General features: G+C 40.5%; 1 protein-coding gene across 1 annotated transcript in view; it reads left to right on the forward strand.

Annotated features, from left to right (window-relative positions):
• Positions 1-155: 155 nt before the first annotated feature.
• Positions 156-14356, forward strand: part of hsd17b1 (hydroxysteroid (17-beta) dehydrogenase 1) — a 21237-nt gene continuing 7036 nt past the window's right edge. Inside the window, exons 1-3 of the mRNA XM_025064770.1 lie at positions 156-396; positions 5074-5133; positions 10355-10426. The gene's annotated coding sequence lies outside the window, so the exon portion shown is untranslated. The remainder of the gene's footprint in view (positions 397-5073; positions 5134-10354; positions 10427-14356) is intronic.

Below are 14356 nucleotides of genomic sequence, written 5' to 3' on the forward strand. Positions count from 1 at the left end.
CTGTCAATTTGCTCTGTACGGCTGCCTGTTCTGGGCTTGGCTCAGGCACTACAGGTGAGACTTGATTTATTTTTCTCCCACACAGTGCTCAGTCACAAATGTGAATCTGCCCTCAGGCCTTCTGTTAGGTTTCGTTTTTTTGTTTTTTTTTTAATCTGTGAAATGGTTTGTTAACTTAATCGTGCTGCTATTAAAAAAATTCAATGAATCACTCAGTTGTTGCTAGTGAGCGTGTGTCACAGTTTTCTTATCTCTCTCTAGATACAACTTTATGTACAGAAAGATGAGGACATGGACGCCATGGGACTGTGTCACCAAAGCTTTTGGAACTTGTTGATGCTGTGTACTTTGAGGCTGGTGAGACAACAAGACCTGCGCTGACCTCAGAGCAAACAGGTCAGTCCTCATAACCCCGAGACACTAACAAACACAAAGCCACACACGTACAAAAACACACACCACCATACATATGATAACATCCCCGGCCGAGAGCGATTCCCAGACTATATAGGAACTGTTGGTTTCTTACCCTCTACTACTGCTTTTTGAGCATGAGACATTCAAATTATTTAAATGTGACCCAGAAGTCATCATGAATGCTGAAACACAAAATCAACAGTCAACCGCTTCAGGAAGGGAAAACATAAACTAACAGTACTAAGTAGCAAAACCACAAACAATTAGCCGAAACATCCTGAATGTAACACTTAAAGGATAAGACCTGAAGATATGTGAAAGTTAGCGGAGCAAAACGACCTGAAACATGTGACAACTTTGGCTAATAGTAAGTTCAGAAACAACCTGAAGCTAAGAATAAATTCTCTCCAACACTAAACAATTTAACACAGAGCTACTGGATGGCTAAAAGCTAAATAAAGAAAAAAATGAAAACCTTAAAATATATTTAGATATTTAGACAGCTACGGTTATTCTGAAAATATTAAGGCAAAAGTTAGCTTCCTTATAAAGCAAACTTGTTAAAAATAGGACATCATAGTGATCGATTATTCTTTCTTCCAAAAGACGATGTGTGTGTTTGTTCACACACTACGGGAGACAGCATGACACCTCTCTCTATACTAGTATTATGTCTCATGGCTGAGCACGTTGCCAGTGCTTGCTCACATGTCCCACATAGTTGTTGTCTGTCACACAGAGCAGGATTTGTCCCGTGTCCTCACACCAAAGCCAATTTTGTTGCTGCAAACAGCAACTGATGTAAAAGAGGTCCTTTTAGAGTGGACATTCCTGAGACCCTACTGAGTCATCAGTGTCCAGAAACAAGCTTACATAACCTGTTACGCCTCCTTGAATTGTTAACTTAAGTCTAAGTGAGCTGGTCTTGACCATCTTCTCATGCCAGCCCTGCCATTAAAGCCAGGGTCAGAGTTCACAGGGGCTACATTAGTGAGTGAGCGCTAGTCAGGCCCCCAGAGACTTAATGAAAACACACACACTAGCTTATTAGCCTGCCAGCTTACAGTGTAGCTAACGTAAACATGAGAAGTCCAACCATAACCTGGAGAACATGAAGTTTTCAGAGCCTCGAGAACAAATAGGCCCTGTCATAACTAGGTCAAAACACACGACTCCAGAGTTTTAGCTTTTAACTAATCCTTGGTAAAAAATATATTTTTATAAACTTAGAAATGTATGTGGGTATTATCTACCTTACTAGCATTTAATAACACTACTAAATGTAGCAAAGACTAAATACTAATTGATGACCTTAAATCTATTTGGGAGTTCTTAAGCAATACAGTACATCCACTAGTACTGCCCTTCATTATGGCTCAAAAGTATTTTTTGTACTCTTTTGTACATTTTGTACATATTTGTAGTGCTGACAGTGTTTGTTACCAGACTTTATATTTAAGTTCTTTGATGCGTTTTTTGGGAATGGACCAACTGTTGTTTTTTCCAAACTGGGTTCATTCTTAAGTTACAATTCTGCTTCAGTAAATGCTTCTCAAACAAATCAATTAGGTGAGTGACTGAAAGGATGCAGATGAGTTAATCACTGCTGAAAAAGTGACCAGTGCAGGTTCTGGGTAAGCACACGTTTCGACTCTTATGGGTCCCAGAGGTAAATGTACCGGAGACAGACAGTCTCTTGTATGTAGCCTCAAAGATGTCCTTTCTCCCTTTTTCTTGTTTACGTTGCCCACGGGAGGGTACAGAAAAAGAGGGGAGGAGGGTTTTCATTATGTAAGTGTTTTCCTCCTGTCACACTGTGCTGTTAAATGTTTGCTGCTGCTCCTTTTATGAGGCTGTTGAGGTCAATGCTCTAATGTTTAGATCTGCAACTGTGATAACATCCCAGGCTTTTCCTTTTATATTTCCAATGACTGCAAGCTCCCGCTCCCACCCTATGTCTTTAACACCGAGCTACCAAGTAGACACCAGCAGATTTCTCACTGATGAGGCAGCCTTCTTTAATTGGGGACAGATTTAATGATGTGCAAACATCCAAGTCCAGGTGTTCATTCTATGATACTTGTCATTATAATCCTATCACATGCATTCTAATTATCCCATCGCAGTTTGTTATGCAATAGAATCATTAGAATGCACGTGATAGGATTAGAATTACGAGTCTTACTGATTTTCCTCAAATTATTAATGTCTTTCGGACAGATTTCCTCACTTCCACATGTCCACTTTCCTCAGTGATCAGTGATATTAAGTCTGAAAAGCTCTTATTACATTATTACATGCTCTCATTACAGTCACCTGGTGCCCTACCTATCCCCTTCAGTCTGTCTTTATTTGGTAGCTGTAGGATGTATATTGTTCATGGCATGTGTTTGTTTTGGGGCATGTTCACTGCACGTGTTCTCGCGTGTTGCGCTGCCTGCGGAGTCCTTCCTGTGTGCTGCTCGTTCTTGCGCCTCACCGCGTTTCACCCTGGTTCCTGCCTACCTCGTTTTCCCTCGTGTTGTTGGAATTACTGGAGGTAATTTGGCTTGGGCTTTTGTAAAATAAACTTTCTACAACTGATAATTGTCTCTCGGGTGCCACATTTGGGTCTTGCCTACTTCCTTGTTCCACACAACGTGAATAAACAGGCTATTAACTGCTGTGGTCGGCCGCAAACTGTGGTAGTAAATTAAATTTGAGTTGTTCTGTGGCAGAAAAGCTAAAGTCTTACGGCTGAAAGCTAAATATCTCTATATTATATTTATTCTCTATAATAAATGAATGAATCAGACACCAAATGACACTCTAATTAAACATTACTACATTAATATCAAACATTGCTGCCTCAGCTCTGAGAGATTCTAAGGGTTAGCCTAAAAGCTAAATTAAAATAAATAGCCACGCTTTTTAAAGAGGCATTGAAGAAGCTTGAGTGAACATGATTTTCTAAAGTGCTGATGACATCACAAGTGGTTAAAAAAAATTAAAAAAAACAGTCAAATATTTTTTTGATATTTTTCTGATATCTAGCCTTCTTCTTTTTTTTTTTTATGTGAGAAAGATTTTTTGTGAGAATTTAAATCCAAAAATCTCTCTTTGGAAACCTACTTTGTTAACAAGACTACAACTACTGAATGACCAAACACTAAATCCCATTGCTGGCTATGTCAATTCCGTGTTTACGGTATCCGTTCTCTTAACTATTATTTACGCAGAAAGATGATTCTTTGTAATGACTGGGTTCTGACTCGGTGAGGCTGCCCTGCTAACCTCACCTGAGTCTATAAGTATTCCCTGTCTTCTCTGGCTGCTTATTCAGGGCTTTTGAACATCACGGTTCTTTCATGTGTTGTGCAATTTGTAATTAACAAGCAAGTGATGCAAAGGCCGAAAAGCTTTCTGACTCTACCAGTGGCAAATGCTAATTTGCCTGGGTCGATAGCGTGCGTGCTACCACTTATGGGGTTAAGGGAGGCTAACGGAAGGCTAATTTAATACGTGATGTCACGTTTTCATTAAGTCTATAAATCACTGAGGCAACGGTGCAGTGGCTGCAGACTTAGGTCACACACTGGCGTGATCTCTAATCTGTTTGCTGTGACCTCAGAGAGAAGCGTCTGAATAGAGCAGCAGAGGTCTTGCACCTCGTAAAACACCCCATTGCTGGGGTTGATTTAAATGCTTAACTCACCACCCACGTCTTTGGCTTTATTAGCCCCGATGCTTCGTCCCCCTGCTGGAATCTCTGCCACGTCCACGACCAAAGAGAAGGGATAAACATCTTGACTGTGATCAGGATGAGGTGTAGACGCCCAGAGAATTTAGAAAAAGTTCAACTCAGTTGCTCTGAATAAACAGTTAGGGACAATAATTAACTTTTTTTTTTTTTTAATGGCCCTGAGCGATGATTCACTCCTAAAATGTAGTCATTATAGGCTAACTTGCTAACAGCAAACTTGCCATAGCAGGGTGAGATGTAAAAACTAAGATTCCTCCCTTGTATACAACGACAGTCGTACAATGTTGTTTTTTATTTTTGCCTTGGCACAGCACAACAAATACAGTTGTGTTCAGATACGTAAAAAATCTAGAAGTAATAATATCGCCTGCTTATGAAACTCCATGTGAGCAAGTGGACACATTTTTCAGCTCCTCTTGGCCCCAGTGCGTGCGCATTTCTGAATGAATGTTAATGACATTTGAGCAGCTGGTTTTGGTTCATCTTTCCTAACCAGAAAACCAACTTAGGGAAAAACTGACATGATGCTCAGGATAAATGCAGCATCAGAGAAATGGAGGAAAAACAGAGTGGTGCTGTGGGAATTTAAAATTCAGCGCCACTGATTGCAGTTGGAAGCTCAAGTGTGTGTGCATCTCTTTCTTTCTGCCCCCAAGTATGAATTTGTGTGTTTAGTGTTTAGTGTTTTCCAGAATCCATACACATTTTCCTATTTTGAAATATAATGTGACATTAATTAAAAAATAGGATGTTATTAAAATTTTTAAAAATTCAACCTTTTTAATTTAGTTGGTAATGTTAACAAAACAGTATAATATATTTTGTGATTACATTGTAAACTCGTACGTTCTTTACGATGTAACTAACTGTGTAATTAACAACAGTTACAGACTTTGAACCCTGTTTTTTTACAGCTCACACTGGGACGGTGCAGAAGAAGCGGCGCAGGAAGAGAAGATGAAAGCCGTGCTCAGGTAAATGCAGCAGAAGAGACATTCTGCCACATCCTGCTTCACTTTCTGGCAACGAAACCCCGCCAGTATAGAAGTTATGACCAAAGTTGTGCACATGTCTGGTAGACGTTCCCTTCACGTGAAGGCAGCAATTATGGTTATTTCCTGCGGGGTGAAAACACAAAAACAATCTGAAAGGCTTGTGTAAGTCACAGGGAAAGAAAAACAAAACTGGGGCTGCAGGCATCAACAGATGTGCCCAAAAACCGCCTGACACCACTATTGTTATATATAGTATAAAATTTACTACAGAACTGTGGAAAAGAGTTTTTATTTCAACAAAGCACCTCAGGCTCAAAATACCATCTCAATGCCCAGCATGCATTTGTGGGGCTTCAAGTTTAGGTCAGACGTCTAGCCTGCGTCAGACCAACCGCAATAAGTGCAGGGCGGTGAGTCAGTCTGCAGCTGACTGACACAATTAATCATGATTAATTGAGGATAGCCCAGGATTTCTTTTAGTGGGTCCAAAACTTTGGCTTGCGACCCCATTTTGGCAACGCAAATTTCTAGCGACCCCCACAGACTCTTTAGTTTTTGATCATGTCTGTTATAGTGTGTTGCAAATACAGAGTAGCCTAATTAGCACACAAAGTGACAGCTGTCAATCAAGATACCCCACCTCAGATATTTTGATATGCTGAAATTTATTTAAACTTGAAGAATAATTATTAGTTGACATTTCAGGTGACCCCTTTGTATCCCAGGTGATCCCCCAAGGTTGAATACACTGGTTCTTTTTGTCTTGTTTATTGATACTGAATTGATCTAAGATGTTTTAATAAGATGCAGTTAAATGAGCTTAGTACATGTTTTTTCATATATATTTATTTGCCAAAAACGTGATCATTACAAAAAAGCCTTCACAAAGGGTTGTTGAAATTGTCTCACCGGCTCTAACAGCTTAACAAAGGCAGTTTAGATTGGCTGGAATAGCTGCATATTTGTGTAATACACCGCCCTAAATGTTGGAAGGGTGTGGGCATCAACAGATGCAGCCAGGCTTAACCATGGGCCGTCACACGGCACAGACAGACCAACTTTAGAAACTGAAAGGGATTTCTTTTCTCAGCTGTTGCTCCTGTCTCCGCTGTCCTTTGTCGCTCCATTGTCTGATTAATCTGACAACAGTCACATTAATCCTGTCTCACCTCAGTCTGTAGGCTTCATACCTGAACGTCCATGATTCTGATCACATCAGACTGGGTAAAAAAAAACTTGGTACCATGTAAAAAAACTTTTCCAGCACAGTCATCACCATCCATCAGGAGCTTATCTTTGCAGTTGGCTGCCAAAACAAATGTCTGTTGTCTCAGTTGGACATGGTAAAATAAAAAGTCGTAAAAAAAAACAGTTGTTTGACCTTAATGAAGATTATTTCCCGGCAACTCAAGATTAAAAGGCTTTTCACCACATTCTGAGATGGTGAGATAAAGCTTGAATTTGTCAGCACAATTTCAAAGAATAGATATGCTAAAATGTGAAGGGGAGTAAAAAAAAAAAAAGACATTCCAGTGGGTGGAAGAAAGACTGGAGAAGGAACCAGGGGAAATGGGGAAGCAGCGAAATCTGTCTGGAATGTCTGACTCAGGAAAGAAACGGAAAAATGAATTTTAATTGGCAAGTGGACAGGAGAAGTGCGCAGGGTTGGAGAGGCGGGGAGGTATTGTGAAACTGGCTGGCGTTAATCGTGCCAGTCTGTGGGAAAAAGGTGTCAAAACAGGAAACTACAAACTCAGAGTTTAGACACATAAACAAATAATGAACTCACATGAGAACGCCAAGAAAAAGCCATTTGTTGGGACTGACTTGTTATAAAAAAAAGAAAATCCTTAATTTCTTTTAATAAACCTGGTCTCCTCTGAGACTCTCAGCTAAACTAATCCTGCCCTGGTCATAGCCTTACCTGAGTTACTTCTGAAACCTGTGCAGTTATTTTTTAATGCTGCGTCTGTTGCACCACTTTGCAACATGATGGTGAAATCTTCTTTAGGTGGTCTGAAGTTGCAGACACAACAGTTACTCCAGTGTTGGATCAGTAAAGTTCTCCTTTCAGTTCACAATCCACAACGTTAACTCAAACAAAAACAAAAAAAACCAAACTTACTGATGCATGTACACCACAGCCCACTGATTCCAGTAGCAGCAGGTAGACAGGACCATATGTCTTGTGAGGCATGGCAGGGGTCAAAGGTCAGCCTGCTAATAATGGTTAACTGCTGGAACCTGATGCTTCAGTTGTCTCTGTTTGTTCACATAGCCGTGGTAACCGGGCAGCAGCTTTGAGCCACACTCATACTCACCACCATGTTGAGTTTAAAAACCAGATCTGATGAGTTGTATTTCCCAATCTACCAGACATAGGTGTATAAATATATATATATATATATACAGTATATATATTCAATGTAGGTAGATCACTTTAGCCTGGTCATTTGAATATTAGCTCGGAAGCTAATAATGGTGTTTTACCACAAGATAATGTTTGCAATGGTTTCCCACTGTGGGAAAATGTATTTATTAACCTTTGGTCCCTTTTTGGTAAGAAGATTTAAAGCAATATGTATCACTATGTTGATAAAACATAAAAACAACATAAGACAGTTGAATCGTAATATACGAGTAAGGAAATCATTGCCTTTCAAAAATGAAATAAAAAGTGGGAATTTATTGTTGTGTTAGTTCTTAAACCAAATAAATCACAGGTCAGTGTCATTTATTGTAATGCAACTCAACTATATCTATTTCTAAATTCATAGCAGTGAATAAAAAGGGAAATTTAATTGACCCCCACTATCTGTTAAAATCATGTATTGTTTCCTTTTTTACTTTATTTATATAAAGATTTTGTTCTGACAGCGTTCTGCCGTTAGTGTTTAATTCAGTGGGATTTATGAGTCAGGACACCGGTGTCAAATGTCGTAGATGTGAATGGTTGAACCTCTGGAGAGAACTAATGCACTGTATCACTCTTTACCCATGACATTATATTTCCTGTGTTTATGTCAGGAATATTTGGCCTCCCTGTGGAAACAGAGGTCAATGAAACCACTGGGAATTCAACTCTAGGAAATAGGACATTTAATGGAACTCCAGGAACACTGTTTTACTGTGCTTTATTTTGAACTTCAAGCTAATAACGGCTGTTTAAAAAAAAAAAAGAAAGTCGACTCAAATATTGGACTACTGTGTTCTATGTTTTTTCTCCGACTGCTCTAATTGATGCAGCCGGAACGCCCCATCAACTAATGTGGCGGCCATAATTTTCATTTGCCTTCCACTTCCTTTACCCCTTTGACCTTACCAGACCTCCCAGAGAGACACCTAAACCTGAAGTGAGTGTGACAGTGTTTCTATCGGCGTAGCGATCCCAGCTATGACTTATAGCTGGTGCTGTCAGCCAGTTATTCATGTGTTCCTTCAGGCCTCTGTGTTGAAAAATGCTTTCTTTATCAACGCCCTCCCCACCACCCGGCAGGTCACATGATAAAATGAATAAAGCGTCCCAGAGCCAGCGATCATTACTCAGACATGCTGAACAATCCCCTAAAAATGAATCTGTGCAGGAAGGAAAGTGTTTACACCCATTTAACAAGACAGTGAGGTGCACAATACCAGCAGACTTGAGATAATGGAAAATGAATTGGCCTTTAAATAATATTTAAGAACAGTTGGAGAGCGTTCAGCTCTTAATGGGCCACGGTTCCTTCCTCACGCTGAATAGGAACATAAAACACCAATGGCAGCAATTCAAATTCTAACTTAACCGCCCTCCGCGCTAATGTCTGTGGCCACACTGAGGGGCGTGTCACCACTTTGATGAGACAAGTGCCCTGGACAGGCCCTCATCCCAAATCCAAACCCTGAAGCCCACAAATAAAAACCCATGGTTTACACCATCTATTTAGCTTTGACTGAACAACCTCTGTTAGTTCTAGTAATTTGTTTGGGAATCTAAATAGGATAGTTTGTTTGTATTGTTTGGATTTCTTTTTTTAACCACAAAATCCCCTCATTTGGTCCAAATTTTAGGACCAACACAGTTAGATTCATGGACCTGCGTTCATCACAGACAGGGCCTCTTGTGTTAGCAGACACTGAATTGCTTTATTGTCTCTGCTGCTTGTCCATTGAGTGAAGTGTCTGCTGGAGAGCGGACCCATCGCCTCTGTGGGATCGGGGTATTTGGTATTCAATGCAACGATCGCCTCTCTGAACATAACTCTGAGCTCAGTGAACGTGGTTCTCACACCCCTCACCCTTGCCGGGAGACAGTAAAACGACTGTCGCTGCTCAACTGTTGTGTCTTCGGCATGTTTGTGATGATAATGTATAGGCTCGACAAGAATGCGGCACCCAGATGCTGGATCCTGAGGAATCCCCCTGCTGATACAGGGCTGGCCCGGACGACTCTCTGTCCACATCCCTGTTAAACCACCACAAAGACATGAGAAAGCTGATGACATATTTGCAGTCGTCCTGTATTCTACTCTTCATCCTCATGTATTATCAAATATGCTGGCAATTTTAACAGTTAGCTTAATCCCCAGCATGCAGGCTCTCCCATAATCAGTGAAAACATGGAGTGTTCCACTAAAGAGGAATGTATTTTCCTCTTTCAAAGTCCTTTTCAGATGACCTCCGACCCAATGAACAAAACAGTGTTATTGCACAAAGTGATGTATGGATTTGTTTTGGTATTTGTTGGCTCAGTTTTAGATGCAGCAGTTGACTGTGACCATGTTGGTGATGAGCGATTTCCTGACGCAATTTCGAACCCAAGTGTATGTGTATGTCCTTTGTATTTAATTATAGTCATGCTGTCAATGCCAGATCAGAGGTTTTTTTACTGCCCAGATATGCAAGTCTACAGTCTCCCTACGTGAGGTCAATTGGAAAATAAATCAGAAATAAAAATTTAAAAAATGGTGACACTGGATGGCTAAAAAATAATACTTTGTCGTTCTGATTATAAGCTGAGTCATTACTATGTGACCAAACTGGCAGGGCCAAACAAAAACATTATCTAATCAAAACTACTTGTTTCCAGATGCCTAGCACTTGTGCTGATAACACAGGAGATAACTCTTGTTTTCGCTGTGATTCTTTTTAGCATCTGGGCTACTGTATGTACACTAGGGGTTACTGAACCAAATATTTTCTTTTTTTTTTTCTCTCACAGACAGCTGTATTCAGCAGTGATGATCCTGTCACCCTGGCACGAGACAAAAACAGGCCTGTAAGGAATGTGCAGGTGAGTTCTCGGCAGCTTAATGAATAGAAACCACCAGTAGCTGGAATGTTGCTGCGAATCAAACTGGCTCATCAGCTCACTTTCATGCCCATATTAGGCTGCGGTTCTGTGGAATTCCCCACATGCCCATCTTGAAACTGCTATGCCTGTCACTCCCAGAGTTTAACTGATTTTTTTTTTTTCGGGTCGACAAAGTCACGGAAAAAATGTCTTGCATTATCATCAACTAATAATCATGTGCTTGAGCCTCTCTGCTACTTAATACTTTGCCTTGACAGAAGTGGGCTCGCTGAGACAAAATTATAGGCCAGAAACTGTATATTTAATGATGACTGAGTATAATAAACTGTCAGCAGAAATATTTGCCCTCAATTCAGCTGAGTGGGCCACTTGAGCATGGCCGAGCAAAGTGGGTCATGCGGTGCAGCACGTTTCCCAGCGTCTGCTTTTGACTTTTGCTCTGTCACGTCATATCTGCAAGGGAAAAAAAAAACAAATCCAACCCTGTCTGGTAGAAAGACATCAGATAAATTCTCCTGCATGTCCCTGCGAACTCGGCCTGTCTCTGTCCCATTGCGCCTTGACCTTTAACTTTACCACTATTTAGTTTGATGACAGCGTTAGTTCAGGGACTGACTTTGACTTTAATGACCAAAAATCCACAGTCAAGTTTGATAAGCGCATAGCTCTGCTGTCCATCCAGTCCAACACGTAGGAGACTTGGCCCTGGATCATGGTCATTTAATGTGCAGGAAATGATGTCCAGAGTTGATAAGGACCAGATTGTGCCTGGGGAATGTAATGGAAAAAAAAAAGGTCTCTGCTAATTTACAGCGCAACGTAGTGTTAATTAATAGTCAAAACATTGGTTTAAATGCTACAAAATATGTAAAGAAATATCAACTTTTAGAATTTATTTTCTTACTTTTATTCACTATTCATTTGTTTAGCGTACCAAAATTATTAAGAAACATGTTCAGTATAATCTGCTCCTTCAGTCTATGTCTTGTCAAAAAAAACCTGTCCATTTTGCAGTAGCTAGCTGCACGCTAGTTTGAAGAGCAGAGCAGCTTTGCTAACAGGTGCAAACTGCCAGGTATTTAAAGATTATGTCATCGTCATGCTAAAGTTGCGGTTGTCACATGAGGTATCATCGGAAACTTAAGAATCCAATAATACAGCAGTTAACGTGGTTATAAAAAATAATAATACTATATTTTTGGCAAATCCCTCAAATTTTCTAAGGTTCCCTTATCGCCCCCCAGTGACCCCTTTTTTGAAAACTGTTATAACTTGTCTGTTTAAACAGGACATTCAGAACATTGTGATTAAAGGGCGTAATTCAGAGAGTGATTCATGGGTATTGTGTGTAAATTCCAGGGCCGTTTATTTCATCAGGGTGGAGTAATTGAGTTTTTTAATTAAATTCAACACCGGCCAATGTCATTTTAACGTAATACAATCTAATGATTAGCATTTAGTCATTTTATAGCTTACTTTGGATTATTTGCTATTATGCTAAGGGATAGGTGATAAACACCTACACTGTGTAAATGCTCCCATGGAGCAGGGAGTAGTTTTTATGTACTGAACGTGACAGTCCTACCAGAGCTGGGATTCGCACCAGTAGTCCTGCGTTAAAAAACTCCATCCTTAAACCAAGGTCAACAACTCAGTCCCTGCTGGTGAGTGATGGTCTTTCTTTGTGAAGTGTGTTGGTTTGTTCCGGTTTCTACCAACAGTACACGTGTGCTGGGGTGCTGGTGTGTTTTTAAACATATTTCAGAGATATTTCAAATTCTTCTGTCGGAGGTTTTTTTTTTTTCTAAAACAATTTCATCATCACTTTCAAACACTGATTTATGTTTTTGTTAGATGTCTGAGACTTGATCTGGGCCTAGGACGTTAGGAACTGTAATGTCACTGTGATAGGGGCAGGTGTTTTGCAGAGAAACAGAAACTCAAGCCTGGCTAATCTGAGATGTCAGACCTTTTCCGGACATTCATGTTGTAAAACTTGTCTGTCGAGATGCTAATGACTCTCCTGAGTGTGATGATGAGGCAGGAGGAAATAAAAAAGAAAAAACAATCATAGCAAACATGTTACCTGGATACTAGGTGGAAGTATGTTATTGCAGGGCAAAATTCTCCTTTCTTTTTCTTAAACCAACAATGACTCACCCCAACAGGTACGTCAAAAATGAAGACAGACGACTCTTCCTCTTTGACAGGTGTGATAGAAATATTTGTTGAGGCAATAATGCACATTTGGCCGCGACTGTTGGCGTTTAGGACATACTGGCCTGGTTCGTAGAGTGAGTGACGGGAGTTTAAAGAAACGTGATCCTCTGAAAGCGGCGGTAACAGAGCGAGGACAGAACAAGTGCCTCTCTGTGATAGGCTGTCAGCAGGTTTGCACGCCACAGGTGTCAAGCGCTTCTTTCAAGTCGACCTGAAGATTATGCAACTGTAGTATAGGTTGACAGTGTGGGCTGACTTCTCATAGAGAAAGTGTCTGTTCAGACTGTTCTATTATCTAAGGGTTTCTGTGGTGGCGCTTCAAAGATGCTTATTCACTCCCCGTCAGCCCCATCTAGGTTTCCTTGACCTTAATATGTGCAACACTGATTCAATTCAGGCAACTTGTGTGGGCTACGATGTGCAACGTAGATAAATGCTGCCATTTTTTTAGGCCTACTGTGAATGAATTAGGTAAAAGAAAAATGATTACACAACAGCAGCGTTATATATATATATACAGTATATATCTCCAATATATGAAAAAAGTTCAGTTAGCCTCACTTAGCATGTGGTAACATGTTTGTTTTGACATAGAAGCTAATGTAAAAGCTAATGTCTATTTTATATAAGACAGTTAGACAATCGCAACCAAAGGTGACAGTAGGAATTGAAGAATAATAAGCGCAAAAATAACCAAGTTATGTTGAGTGGACACAACTATAGCGTAGCCAAAAGAGCTAATTGAAGATGTAGATAATCAGTTAGAAATTACATTACATTAGTATATCCAGACTTATAAGGCATCCTCTAATAAATAAAATTACCTTTCTGATGTACTAAATGTGCTCCATATTTACCAGCTTAAACATGTTTTTGTTTTGAAGTTGTAGATGAAAATTATACCTCTGTCTTTACATATTTCAGGCTGGTTTGCCTTTTGTCCAAAAGAACCCTGCAGGCCTCGTGACTCAGCATCGCCTCAGACATATTTGTGTGTGATATTCGTTCGTGCGTGTGAGACGCGTCTTGGTTACGACGTGTGCAAACTTAGCAGTAAACAGAGGGTATCCGGGTTACCAGGTGGTGAGTGTCTGCGGGAGGGCCAGGGTGCAAATGGAGCGGCAAACCAAAGGGAGAAAGGAACTCCTGGCTCATTGTCAGACGAGAGAGAGGAGGAGCTAGAAGATGACAATCAGTGTGAGAACTGCGCCTCCTGCAAAGAGTTGTTTTCTAGCATGGTTTTGGCGCATACCGACGTGACTTAGTCACTTTGTGTTCCGACGCAGCGCAGGTGAACATTTGATGCTAAAAAGGCTTGGCACTCGCTGCCGGCTGCACCTGGACAACATGCCACTGCTGCTCAGTGTCAGCACATTCCTCGCTAGGTACAATTGTTTTTGTTTCCAGTGTCTTCCATTGATTGGCCAACAAAAGAGAATAGAATTCAGAGTTTCGGGGGTGAGGTGTGAGTCTACCCTTAAAGTACTGGATTTTAATGTAATCTACGGAGTGATGGTAATTTTCGGTTGTTATCTGTAGTGAGTAGTAGCAGTCCTCAATCCTGGGATCTCAGTCAATTCTCAATTGAACTTTGAGCCTAAAATTGAGCCTAGTCACGGTACCGTCTTAAAAGTCCAAGGGCCTTAGCACTGACATGATGTCCAAGTCATTCCAGTGACAGACAGAAAC

This window comes from Cynoglossus semilaevis, chromosome 17, assembly GCF_000523025.1.
Source record: "Cynoglossus semilaevis isolate Cse_v1.0 chromosome 17, Cse_v1.0, whole genome shotgun sequence".
NCBI lineage: Eukaryota > Metazoa > Chordata > Actinopteri > Pleuronectiformes > Cynoglossidae > Cynoglossus > Cynoglossus semilaevis.